This window comes from Haemaphysalis longicornis, unplaced genomic scaffold (genome assembly GCF_048455015.1).
Source record: "Haemaphysalis longicornis isolate Haplotype H1 unplaced genomic scaffold, Haemaphysalis longicornis Haplotype H1 scaffold_2, whole genome shotgun sequence".
In the NCBI taxonomy this organism is placed as follows: Eukaryota; Metazoa; Arthropoda; class Arachnida; order Ixodida; family Ixodidae; genus Haemaphysalis; species Haemaphysalis longicornis.
The window spans coordinates 198,322,674-198,335,323 of NW_027526295.1; the positions used below are offsets into that span (position 1 = coordinate 198,322,674).

The 12,650-nt window shown below is 48.0% G+C and overlaps 1 long non-coding RNA gene across 1 annotated transcript; it reads right to left on the minus strand.

Annotated features, from left to right (window-relative positions):
* Positions 1–5,675: 5,675 nt before the first annotated feature.
* On the minus strand, positions 5,676–11,739 carry LOC144169757 (uncharacterized). Its single transcript, XR_013322517.1, has 3 exons — positions 11,281–11,739; positions 8,779–8,863; positions 5,676–6,264 (listed from the first exon to the last, which is right to left on the minus strand). It is a non-coding gene; the product is annotated as an uncharacterized LOC144169757 (long non-coding RNA).
* Between the last annotated feature and the right edge of the window lie 911 nt (positions 11,740–12,650).

A 12,650-nucleotide genomic window follows, 5' to 3' on the forward strand; every position in this document is an offset into this window, starting at 1 on the left:
ATGTATATCTGCACCTATAAAGATGATTGTCCTGGCTGACTGACTCGAGAGACGAAATTCGGGGAGCTGACTCGGTGCGCGACGTAGGATATTCACAAGGCAGGCCATTATTAATCGCACTCGTAAGGGTGAAACATGAGGCCCTAAGACGAAGGTTTCTAAATTACCTGTTACGACGAAACTATACTATTAACGATAACGGGTTTTTCGCTAACAAAGAAAAAGGCAAAGCAAGGAAACACGCTCATGAGGAAACATACATGCCGGGGACACGTGCAGAAGCAAGGACACACAGATGCAAAAGACATACGTGCACACGGGCGGCCGTGCAAACAACCGCGGCATAAAAATCCACCAGACGAAAGGCTCATAAAAACGCTATGGGCCCAAAATGCAGAGATGAAGAGGTAAACTCGTATCACGGGTGTCTTGCCATGAATGGTCTTTTTTCCAATATACCGAGGAGGAGGATGCGAACGATTCCATGATATGTTGCCTGGGAATATGCGTTATAACTTAAGTTATGCTAAATGTAAAAGATAACTGGGAGAGATGGGCAGTACCTAACGCAAACTGATAGTATATACGGACAACTTTACATTAAATTGAGGGCAATAGTTAGAAGAGAACATGATGGGCCTTGGGAACTGCAGACTATTCAAAATATTTCATGGTGCTGTCTGGCGAGTGGCAAAATATCTTCAGACGCAAGGTAGGGTACCAAAATGGAAAACCAGAAATCATATTTTTGAGGCCCCGGAACCGGTTCGGAACGGTTCCTTCGATTCGTTCCGGTTCGGGTTCAGTTCCAAAATGGCGTAAAAAATACGGTTCCGGTTCAGTTCCGGTTCCTGGCGAAAATTCGGGTTCGGTTCCGGTTTTCGGTTCGGTTCAGGTTCCGGTTCAACACCCTGTTCGTAACAACGCCCCGTGGTTCGGGTTAGGCGATGATATACGTGCTCAACCCGACAGTCACGCCAGCTTGCCTTTATCAAGGCAACATCCTTATATCTCTAGTTTGAAGCTGACCTTGAATGAGTCTCGGATCGACAGGAATGGTACAAACACTCAAGGAAGGCCAGCAGCCACCCGAAGGATCCAAGCCGTGTATAAGAGATTATTAATGATTACGAAGTAGTGCCTGATTGAGCAGTGATGGATAGTAATGGTTAGATAGTTGGGCCGATTTGGGATTAGAGGGATATAGTGCACGAATTACAATTATATGGTGAATAATATTAAGATCGGTTCATTATTGATTAGGTGGAATAAGACGAGTCGACACGATTAAGTCTGATTAAGATGGAAACAGGGAAATTAAAAGATGGGCGAAAGTGTATTGAGGTGGATTACGGTGAATTAAGAACGGTAAATAGGCGTGTCTGCTGTGTCGACAAGGGTGTATATAAAGGCTACAGGTCACAATACTGCGCCAGGCTTTCGCCATCAAAGCACATAAGCCCGCTTAAGTGGCCCGAGAAATTTTTGACGCATGTGTATGTATTAATGTAAGTTACGACATTCATGTACCCGTCATGTATGCATGCATGTTTGGTTGTATGTATGTATGTATGTATGTATGTATGTATGTATGTATGTATGTATGTATGTATGTATGTATGTATGTATGTATGTATGTATGTATGTATGTATGTATGTATGTATGTATGTATGTACAGTAAAGTCGGCTTATATCGAATTGCGCGAGGCTTCTAAATTAGTTCGATATAGCAAAAATTCGACATAGAAAACGGAGCAAAAAAATTACACGAGAGCAATCCTGCCGACAGAGTCACGAGCTAACGCTGAGCTCTTATCACCCTGCAGTTCACTATTGATAAGACACTTTATCGGAAAGAAAACAATCATTTATTGGGGCGGAAGAACTGCGTGAGTGTAGCCTGCTTCTTGGAGCTCAACGCGTTGCTGGTGGCTGCTTGCTCCTCGGTATCTAAACAGTCGACAAGCACACCACCGCTGCCCTCAATCGCCCTGCAGTATCGCCGTAGCAGGGCCACGGCAGCGACGGCTTCGCTCGTACTCGGAAGCGGTACGTAGTCCTCGGCGTCTTCCACATAGAGGAGACAAGCATGTATACAAGCGAATAACGGCGAACCCAGCGAACCGAGCAAGTGCGGGCAGCGAGTGGCGCGGATTTGAAGATCGGTGACACCGCAGCCCGCAGTGCGCTATGTGGCGCTTTCTGCGCCAACGGCGTGCAAGCGTGGAGCTGGTCCACTTTGCCTCGGCCGGTTTGGACACGCTCGATCTCTCGCGGGAGTCGCAAGCGACAACCGCGTTACCGTTGCGCGTCCAAGTATTGCGGAAAGCCTGGCGCGTGCCTAAGGAGAGCGAAAAATCCGGCTCGGAGCAGCGGACGACGCCCGCCTGCTTATACAGCGGCACGTGCGGGCACAGCACCCGGACCCACGGCTGGCCGCTCGAGAGGCCCCACCACCTGTGCGGGCCGCACGGCTGCCCCGACAGCAGCGTTCGGCAATCCTGCGCCTCCGTGTGGGAGCTGTGTGGACGGCTGAACGGAAGCACCGCCTGGGGCTGGCCGACAGCCCTGTCTGCCAGCACTGCTGCGCACCTGTGCAGTCCCTGCCACACCTGCTCTTCGAGTGCCCCGAGTATGCGGCAGGGAGGCGGGAACTGCTGGCCGCCCTAAGAGGAAGGGCTCGGCCTCTCGATGAGAGGATATGGCCACCGGGCAACACCAGGGAGCGGGACAGCGTCCACGAGGTGCTGGGCGGCTACCTGGATACCTCAGGGCTCCGCCTGGCACTACACTTCCTAGCCCAGTAACTGTGTGGACTGTGTATCTCTTTTAAATGCGAATGCATTTATTAGTCGGGGGTTGTCTTGCGTCCATCGAGCGGCGTGCGCCTGCATTCCTCCAGCGCGAGCGCACGTGAGCACGCGCCTCGTATTTCTGCTTTCGTCGTCGTCGTCGTCATCGTGAATGCGAATGCATTTCTTAGTCGGCGGTTGTCGTGCTCCGTCGGCGTGCGCCCGCAGGTGTTATCTCTCCGCGCTCAATGCCGAACGCATGCGCTTGAAGCGAGCTGTACTAGTTTGCTCGAAGCGGCAAGGACGGCGAGTACTGCGGTGTTAGTCTCGTGTCTAACGTGTATGGGAACTTGATATCGCACGCCGTTGCCACGTCTCCCGTTCGAGACACGTCTCCGTACAAGGACTTGTACACCCTTGCCTACACCGGAGATGGAGTCTTTGTGGTGACCGTGTACCTCGCGCCCAACCTCGCTCGAGACGCCGTTGCCGCGCAGCTGGATCGGCTATGGAAAGTGTGCGCGTGCGCTCCAAACCCTTTGACCCCATAGTCTTGGTTGGCGACTTCAACGTTGACGTGCGCAAGAAGAGTGGCGAGTGGCTGGTCGAGTACATGCAGACCAGGCACTCTATGCATTGTCTCTCTGCCGGCTTCGACACGTGCCCCACTACCATTCACGGGAGTTGCATTGATCTGGTCTTTACGCGAAACTGTGACGCGCGTATGCTTCTCAAAGACCCTTTGACCGTGCACTTTAGTGATCACAAGGCAGTGATTGTGGCCGTCAGGTACAACGATAACACAAACAGGTGCTGATGAATAAATGATTACGTTCACACTCTCGTCATTAATTACGCCATTACTCGCAAGACACTCATCGGTGCACCCAATGCATTCGCATTTCTGCACGATTTCCTTCGGGGAGGTGCGGGGGAATTTTTTTTTCTGGACCAGACTTAGTGCGTGCGTGCGTGTGTGTGTGTGTGTGTGTGTGTGTGTGTGTGTGTGTGTGCGTTTGCGTGTGTGTGTGTGTGTGTGTGTGTGCGTGCGTACGTGCGTGCGTGCGTGCGTGTGCGTGCGTGTGTGTGTGTGCATGTGTGTGTGTGTTAAGTTGTCAATATGCCCCTCTCTGCCCTATCCTCTATCCTCTGTGTCTCCTCTCTATAAATATTTCATCCTCTGCCCTAAACCCCACACCAGCAGGCGTTCCGGTGTCCACCCCTAGGTGTGAGGATTTACGGCTGCTGGAGGACTTTCCTTTCCTTTTCTTTGACAATAAATTCGGTCATTCATTCAGCTCGATGTATCCATTGTGAGCGAAATCGCATTCGATATAAAAAGATTGAAATGCGTGTATTTTTATCAGAATTATAGAAAGGTTCGATATAGGCAATAATTCGATATATCCGTGTTCGATATAAGCGGGTTTTACAGTATGTATGTATGTATGTATGTATGTATGTATGTGTGTGTGTGTGTGTATGTATGTATGTATGTATGTATGTATGTATGTATGTATGTATGTATGTATGTATGTATGTATGTATGTATGTATGTATGTATGTATGTATGCATGCATGTGTGTGTGTATGTATGTATGTATGTATGTATGTATTAATTGGGGGACAATCGCGACGTGTAAAGCTCGAAGCGAAAGCATCAACGACGGTAAGGAAAAGTAAAGCGGGGCCGGGGTGCGAGCATCGGTGTTTACGAAGCATCAAGCACTCACGAGGCGGAAAGCGCCAACAACTCTAACGCCGAGCTAATTTGCCGAGAAGTGACCCAGATTCATTGGGTTAACGCGAGAACCGGGTGACTGGACGACCCCAGACAAGGTGAAAAATGGCTTGACGGCAAAAGGATAGCTGAACGACAGGGGGGGACTCGGATTCGTTGTTGCCCCCGCGCGTTCGGAAAGAACGCCGAAAGGAACGGCGTGGCGTTGTCGCCTACAGCGTCTGGCAACCAAACAATAGGACGCACTAGGGAGAATTACTTCGGGGCGGAAATACCTTCTGGCCTTTAGTTTTTCTTTCAGTCCGAGTCGTCGTATCGCGTTCATTTGTTCGCGCGAGCGTGAGTAACAGAGAAAACAAGGTCTCGATCGGAAAGTGGCGTGGGCTCCGTCCGGACGACAGCAACAATGTGGCGCGGCCTGCAGATGAGAAGGCGCCATCTATACCGTAGTGCACCGCTCAAGAGTGCTGCGAAGCCGTCGCCCAGTTATGGCCAGCGCCATATTAAGCTGTGCAGGAAGCGAACTTCCTTTTTTACGATGACATAAAGGGGGAAAACTAGATGACGAGAAGACAGGAACATAGACAGGAATGTAAGTAGCGAAGCGAAAGGAGGCGCGTCGGGATGAAATGTTAAGGAAAGCAGCCAAGAGAAAAAAGCACCCGGCGACAAGCGCTGAAAGGAGTTCTCGGCGTGCTGGGACGCGGCAAGCAAACACGTGTGGCGGGCTCAATTCTACGAGAGAACGACAAGGAAGACCGCGGCTACAAAGAACACGGCCGCTCTGAGACTGTGGCGAGGCAACAAAATGTGGCGAAACACAAGGGGGAGGAAGTCAATAAAGGAGGAACAAGAGGGCGCCAGCTTCCCTCACATTTGTCGTCTGCTAGGCGACAAATGCCGGAAGCGCCGCTGCCGAGATGAGTAACTGTCGAACACCCGGAATTTTGTGCCGACACCGTAGTCACTACCCCAATGTGCTCGCATCCTTTCCATTTTTTTCCCTTCTTCTTCTTACAGGTCTCTTAATCTACTACAGCCTCATTCCTCCCCGTTCTGATCTCCGCGCTTCCTTTTTTCTTTTGTCACTTCGAGAGTTCTCGCTTTTCTCTCTTTCTCGCGTGTCGCCCTTATGAAAATTTCTATGTCCAGTCAAAAGACAGTCTGCGTCCCGAAGGAAACAGACTGCGTGCGTCCTGTGTGTTTCCTCTGTGTTGGAATTTCGCCACCGACTTTCTGCGTACTCCAAGTGTCCCGTGTGTTTCCGTCCTCCATGCGTCCAGTCTATCTCCCAAAGGCAACACAGACACCATACGGCCTTTGTGTGTCCCCTATATGTCTTGAAGGCAACAGACCGCATTCGTCCCTTGTGTGTCCCCTGTATTGAAATTTCGCCACCGACTTTGTGCGTCCTCCAAGAATCCTTTATGTTTCCGTCCTCTACGTATCCCACAAGCTTCCACCTTTTGAGTGCCCTTTGCATGCTGTCAAATAACAGTGCCCCACAGCCAGCTGCATGTAGAAAATGTCAGCCAGCTCCACAGTCACTGTTTCATGCTGCAGCTGTTTCTGTAAGAGCAAGCTGACGAAAATCACATGAATCACACGACTCTTGCAAACCTGACTATTTTATTCAGGTTGGATCCATACGTGCTGCTGCCGCCTGCCACACCAGGTGTCGCCTCATCTTTACCCCTCACAGGACGGGATAGCCACTGCCACGCTTGAACCTGAAATGACAAACGCATTGATCGCATATGAAGGGGTTTAAACAAACACGTCTCAAACATTTGCTGGTTATGTTTATAAATATAAAAAAGTGTTCCCATACAAAACTGAACCAAGTATCCTGAAAGAGAAGGTATAACTTCTCGGTTGCAAAATTAGCCACAAAATTTAGACCACATAAATTAACTAATGAGCTTACGAACATCAAATATGACATACTGTTACATAGGCAACACAACCCAGAGCTAAGTACTGTTTAGATTCATGGCCTCCTCATGACGGGCATTTATACAGCCTCGCAAGAACATTTGAGATGAGATTATTGTACAGCACTGTGGGAACAAAGCAATATGGGGGGGGGGGGGGGAGGGGGGCAGGGAAGGCAACATAAAATTGCATGAACATGCTAAGACAGGCATTGATCAGTCGTCATCATGAGTAGTTGCTTGTGTCTACGCGTTCTTTGGAACCTATAAAGCCAGCAGTTTTATTGTGCATTTCGTTTACGAGACAGCACTTGCATTGTCTAGTTTGTTTGTCTGTGCTTGCTTACAAAAAGCAAAATGTACATCACCATGAACTGACCAACCTCTAGGTTGGCTCCTCACTTTTTATATTTCCTTGTGTCGATGGTGGCAGACACGGGAACAGAAATAAAAAACAACCCTAGAAAAACGTGGTGGATAGCACACTTGCACCCATCATTGCATGCGTGCCACGTGGTCACTCATCCCAACAGATGTACAGTGCACGGAGTGACCCCCAAGCAGCGAAAGCTGGGCGTGGTCGCTCTGTACTTTGTGAAAATACAAGCTACTAGAAAGATTTGACAGATAGCACAAACAGTGCAGGTGCGCCAACTTTGCACCATGGCACGAATTTTTCAACGCACAACAAAAAACGCACCGGTATGTCAGTGACACCGTGGAGGAGAAATTCGAAGACAAACCAGGACATCAGTGACAGTGAAAGGGTTAAAGCGGTCGAATACAGCAAATTTAATTTCAGGGTTTATGCTTACCAGCAATGAGGAAAGCTACCGCAGTAACTTGAGCTGACAACTCTGTAACGTGCACTCAAATGCTAAAAACACACAAGCATTTTTGCATATGTTTGCACACAGAGCATTCATACTGTTCGGAAATAATGCAGGTTTTTCCTACTATAAACATCATAATATTGCCCCCAACCACGCCATTTGATTTGTTTACAAAATATTTTGTTACAAGCACCTGGCCACACCCTGCAATCTTATACTTTTTTAAGGGAACCGTCTTTTTCCCCTTTTTCCTTTGTATGCTGCACCAGCAGTCCTGTTTGATATGGAAAGGGTGTTGCTTTGCGATCCCTATCCTAGCTTTTCCTGTTTTTTATTGAAAATGTTCTCGATCTAAATGAATGAGTGCAAAAGAAACCCTGCAGCATTCAATTCGCCAACGCTCATCCATGCACGTCCCTTTGCTGACTCATTCGAGGTTTGTGTTTTTTTATGTTTACTGCGGAGCACAAGTTTGCTCCGATAATCTATATTTTTACAAAAACCCTGCATTATCCGTGGCTACATAACAATATTCCAAACAAAGTCTGATACACAAACCAGAACCCCCCACAGCTCTTTCTTCAATTGCTGAGTACCCTTCTACAATTGATTGATTGTAGGGTTTAACGCGCTGACGCAACGCAGGCGATGAGGTGCGCCGTAGTGGAGGGCTCCGGATTAATTTTGACCACCTGGGGATCTTTATCGTGCGCTGAAATCTCGTACACACACGCGTTTTTGCTTTTCGCCTCCATCAGAAAAGCAGCCGCCGCGGCCGGGAATCGAACCCGCGACCTCGTGCTCAGCAGCGCAACGCCTTAGCCACTGAGCCACTGCTCAGTGGCTAAGGCGTTGCCACTGAGCCACCGCGGCGGGTACCCTTCTATAATTAGGACCATCATTATATTTGCTAGAGTAAATAGCTGTTCGGGGGGGGGGGCTACGATGGCCAGTGAGACTCATTACACTACATGAAACACAGTGGCAAAAAGGCACGCAATACACCCTTTTCACTGCTAGGCACAAGTTGCATCTAGGGCATTGAAGTGAATTCACCTAAATTCTATTTCTGGGTGCATGGAATTGTTTCACTCATGTAATGCAATCCATAATATGACTTTTGAGTAGAAGTCTAAAGATCTAGTTCATCTGTAATAGGCGGTAGAAGAAAAATCCCCACACACTGTCTGTGGGCACCACGCAACTACCACAGTGAACAAGGGTGACAAAGTCGTTATTAATTAATTCATGGAGCAAGGACGCAGCCCTGATGCGACAAAAAAAATAAGAAAGGTACCAGGAAGTTTCTCACCCTCATCGGTTCCTTATTTTTTGCCCCATCTCTGCAATGTTCTTATGTCTTAATATCACTAAGGTACCACAAGAATGCCACAATGGTTTTCTATGTTTTCATGTTCTCTCAGCCTTCAAAATCGAGATTTTCATGCATTTCACAGCCGTAATGAACTCCACTTACAGGTCGTGCAGGATAGATAGAAACAGGAGGCAGCCAATTCTTCTGGTAGCTCACAACGTACATCCTCCATGTCAAACACCTGGCCCTGTAAAAAATGGAAGTTCGAGTAGTAAACAAGCCGTGAAATACTCGCTCTGACAGGACATGACAGAATTTGTTTTTTGTAGGTGCAAAAAAGGCACCTTCAGTTCTTTCAAGCTAAAAAATAAGTACAGTGCTCACTGATTGAAACGCAACACTGCGAGCGCGTGGCCGCCAATACATGCAGCACCGTCCATGGACGCCGCTGTCGCTGACAGCGCACCGCTGTCGCTGCGGGGAACCACTGCCCCGCTTATTGGCAACCGGAAGCAGCAAGCTTATGGTCAAAACACTCTCATCCTCGTGGTATACCACAATGCAACACCTAGCTTCCACGGGCGTCCACTGGCGGCGCTGCATGTAGCGCAGGCCACACGCTTGCAGTGTCGCGTTTCAATCCGTGAGCACTGTACATACATGACAATCCTTACAAGGCTTTCAGCCATACTTTAAAGGAACAGAAGCATCCTTACACTGAATTAATGTTAAACTAAGCCTATTAAATATCCCTAGGTGGTAGAAATCTGTGGCCCCAGATTTCCACTGTGCAAGCATATTCTCTGGTACAGAGGGTGCGAAACGTGGTTACGGCTTTTAAAGGAGCCATGAAGAGAAAACACAAGTTTGGTTCATTCAAAGGATTCCGTTGCTAGAATCACGCTGACACCATTTTTAACATAAACTCCACTCAAATAAGCTACAAATTAGGAACAAAGGAAATGGCCATGCGACCCACTAGCTCATTTCCCGCAACAGAACCTATGTCATACCAGCCAGCTCTGCAGTTAGCGGAGGGCGGCAACAGCAAACGCGAATTAGGCAGAGGCTATAAGCTTGCCGAACGAACTATTTGCGCTTAAATTTAGGGCACATTCTTTTTACAGTAGTAAGAATGGTGGGACCAACAGTAAAGGTTAGGAAAGCACACGTAAGCATAGAAGTACCCATGCGTACTGCTGTTGGTACTGCGCGCACTATGCTTGGTTTAGCTGCACAGGACTGCGGGGCTTTGGGGTTGTCTCGGACAACAATGGCCGACTGACACAAGCAACGGTGTCTTACGTGACCATATTTGTGGAGCGAGCACTATGTTTCACGAAACGATTATTTTCTCGCTGAACAAAAACAAGCCACGTTTAAATACGGTAAAAACAAAACAAAAGCAGAAAGCGGCTTGCCACGGTATGGTGGCACCATCTAGGTTAACTAACGGTAAGAAGGTTTCCCAATCGGCTGCAGAGCGGTTGGTTCCTGTGATGTCATTGCAGACCCTGAAAATGCACGATTTAGCGGGAAAACCAAAATTTTAGCTTAAATTAATGAATTTCTCAGTGAATAAAGCATCGTTTGCATTTGGACAAGTGCTGGGGGCACCATACCACACGAAATATTTCGAATAACACAAACTTGTATTTTGTCTTCATGGCGCCATTAAAATTCTCTCTGAGGCACATAGTGAACGTCTCAGCGTGCCAATACCTCCAAGGGGTAGGCAAGTTGAAATGCTGACGAAACGAAAAAACAGGATGGTGAAGGAGCACGGTGGCAAGCCCACGCCCTGTTGAATCTTTTTCGCACCGTGATTGTATCCCCATCACATGCATATTTGTAAGAATCAACACGTTTAACCCATGCTCAATATGTTACGGTCAACACAATTTATGCAAGCCAGCTACAAATAATGTCACACCACACAAGAATTTCTGTCTGATCATGACGATGCTGGATGAGCTTAGGAAGGTGGAAAAATTTCTTGCATTAAAACAGCGAAAGCTGCCCTGTGACTGCACCAGCAATGCAGGCTGGAACAGCATGTTTTCAAGCTGCGACGTCTAAACAATTATCTGGTCAAATTTTCACTGCCTAAAGACCTTGTGCATGTGGTACTACTTATAAAGTTGCTAGCAATGCTTAAATGTTGAAAATTCAATGTATATGCAACTCTTACGTATTATAACTACAAATGTAATGCAGCCTCCTTGCATTTCTTTACCCGTAAACGAAAACTACCCGTTAGAACAATGATAAGCTGCCTACGTCCTGTAAAAAAATATACTGTGGGTCAACTGCCTCCTAAAAAAAAAAAATCGGGGAGTGGGCGTTTTGTTTTACAACAATTAACGCAGTTTTCTTTTTTTTTTTTTTCATGAAACAAGCTTTAGCGTCGAATCCACCCAAGCCAAGCGGCGGCCGCTGGGCCGTCAGCATAATGTTTTCGTTGCCGGCAATGGCAAGGGGGTCGATCACTCACACAGCATACTGGCCGCCGCTCCTGGAAGCTCATTATGACCGCGCCGACGCAGCCGGTAATTTACAATAAAAGAAGCGCGGCGAGCCGAACACCAAGGAATATACTCAACACGTTTAACAAAACAGCACTGCGGCAACGCGTAACATGCACCACGATAAACAATTACTTACGGCAGAACACGCAGCATTTTTCACACGTCGCGTCGACGGACTGGAACTTGCAGTAGAGACTCTTGATTCACGTAGGCACGCACAACTTGTCAGGTATTTTGTCAAATGGCGACCTCGATGTGCGTTTGCTACAGCAGCGCAGTACGGCGACGACACAGACGCTTTGCCAGCACTCACGATGTTTCAGGTGGCACAAGAGCACTAACACGTAATATTACGGCAGGAGGAGCACGTAGTAATTCACGTAACACCAGCAAATCGAAAACAAACCACCAAAACCACGCACAACGAACCAACCACGTCTTTTCTTGCGCACCTATAACAATGACTGCATATATGCTAGCCTAGACTAGACTTATTACTACAGTTGGCTATCTAGCAGTCATAGAGTTTTAGCAGTTACTTTCTTCCTTCATCATCACCCCTGAAGCAAACTAGGCAGACGCCATTATAGTATTTTGTTAAAGTTTATAATAGCAAGCATGTATATAATGGAAGTATATTTTCTTGATGCGAGCAACGTCTTTTGTTGTCGTAAGTTGTTGCTACTCAAAAGCGAATAAAAATGGATTAACAAACGAAGTCATTATCATCGTCATCTACATCTAGATTGACTGTTTTGTGTTTTGTTCAGCGTCCAAGCATTCACCATTCACTGTTTGTGGGCTTTCCACAAACAGAACGGCCGGATAAAAAAATTATTCCCCGCAGACGCGCACACACACACACACACACACACACACACACACACACACACACGCGCACGCACACGCGCACACGCACACGCACACGCACACGCACACACACACGCGCACACGCACACGCACGCACGCATGCACGCACGCATGCACACAAAAGCACCGTGCGTCAAATCCACGCAGGCAAACAATTCACTCAAATGGAGGCTTAGCAAGACTATGTGAGCTCAAGTATTTATACCTAGGTTTACGACCTAATCGTGTACTGTTTTGGTGGCTTGTCATGTCAAGCCACCAAAACAGTACACGATTAGGTCGTAAACCTAGGTATAAATACTTGAGCTCACATAGTCTTGCTAAGCCTCCATTTGAGTGAATTGTTTGCCTGCGTGGATTTGACGCACGGTGCTTTTGTGTGCATGCGTGCGTGCATGCGTGCGTGCGTGTGCGTGTGCGCGTGTGTGTGTGCGTGTGCGTGTGCGTGTGCGTGTGCGCGTGTGCGTGCGCGTGTGTGTGTGTGTGTGTGTGTGTGTGTGTGTGTGTGCGCGTCTGCGGGGAATAATTTTTTTATCCGGCAGGCGCGTCCGTAACGTTCCATTCTGTGTCGGCTTTGTGGCGGGAGTCTCCCGTCGGACACCGAAGGGAGCGGTCATGTCAGGAGCGAGCTCCTCG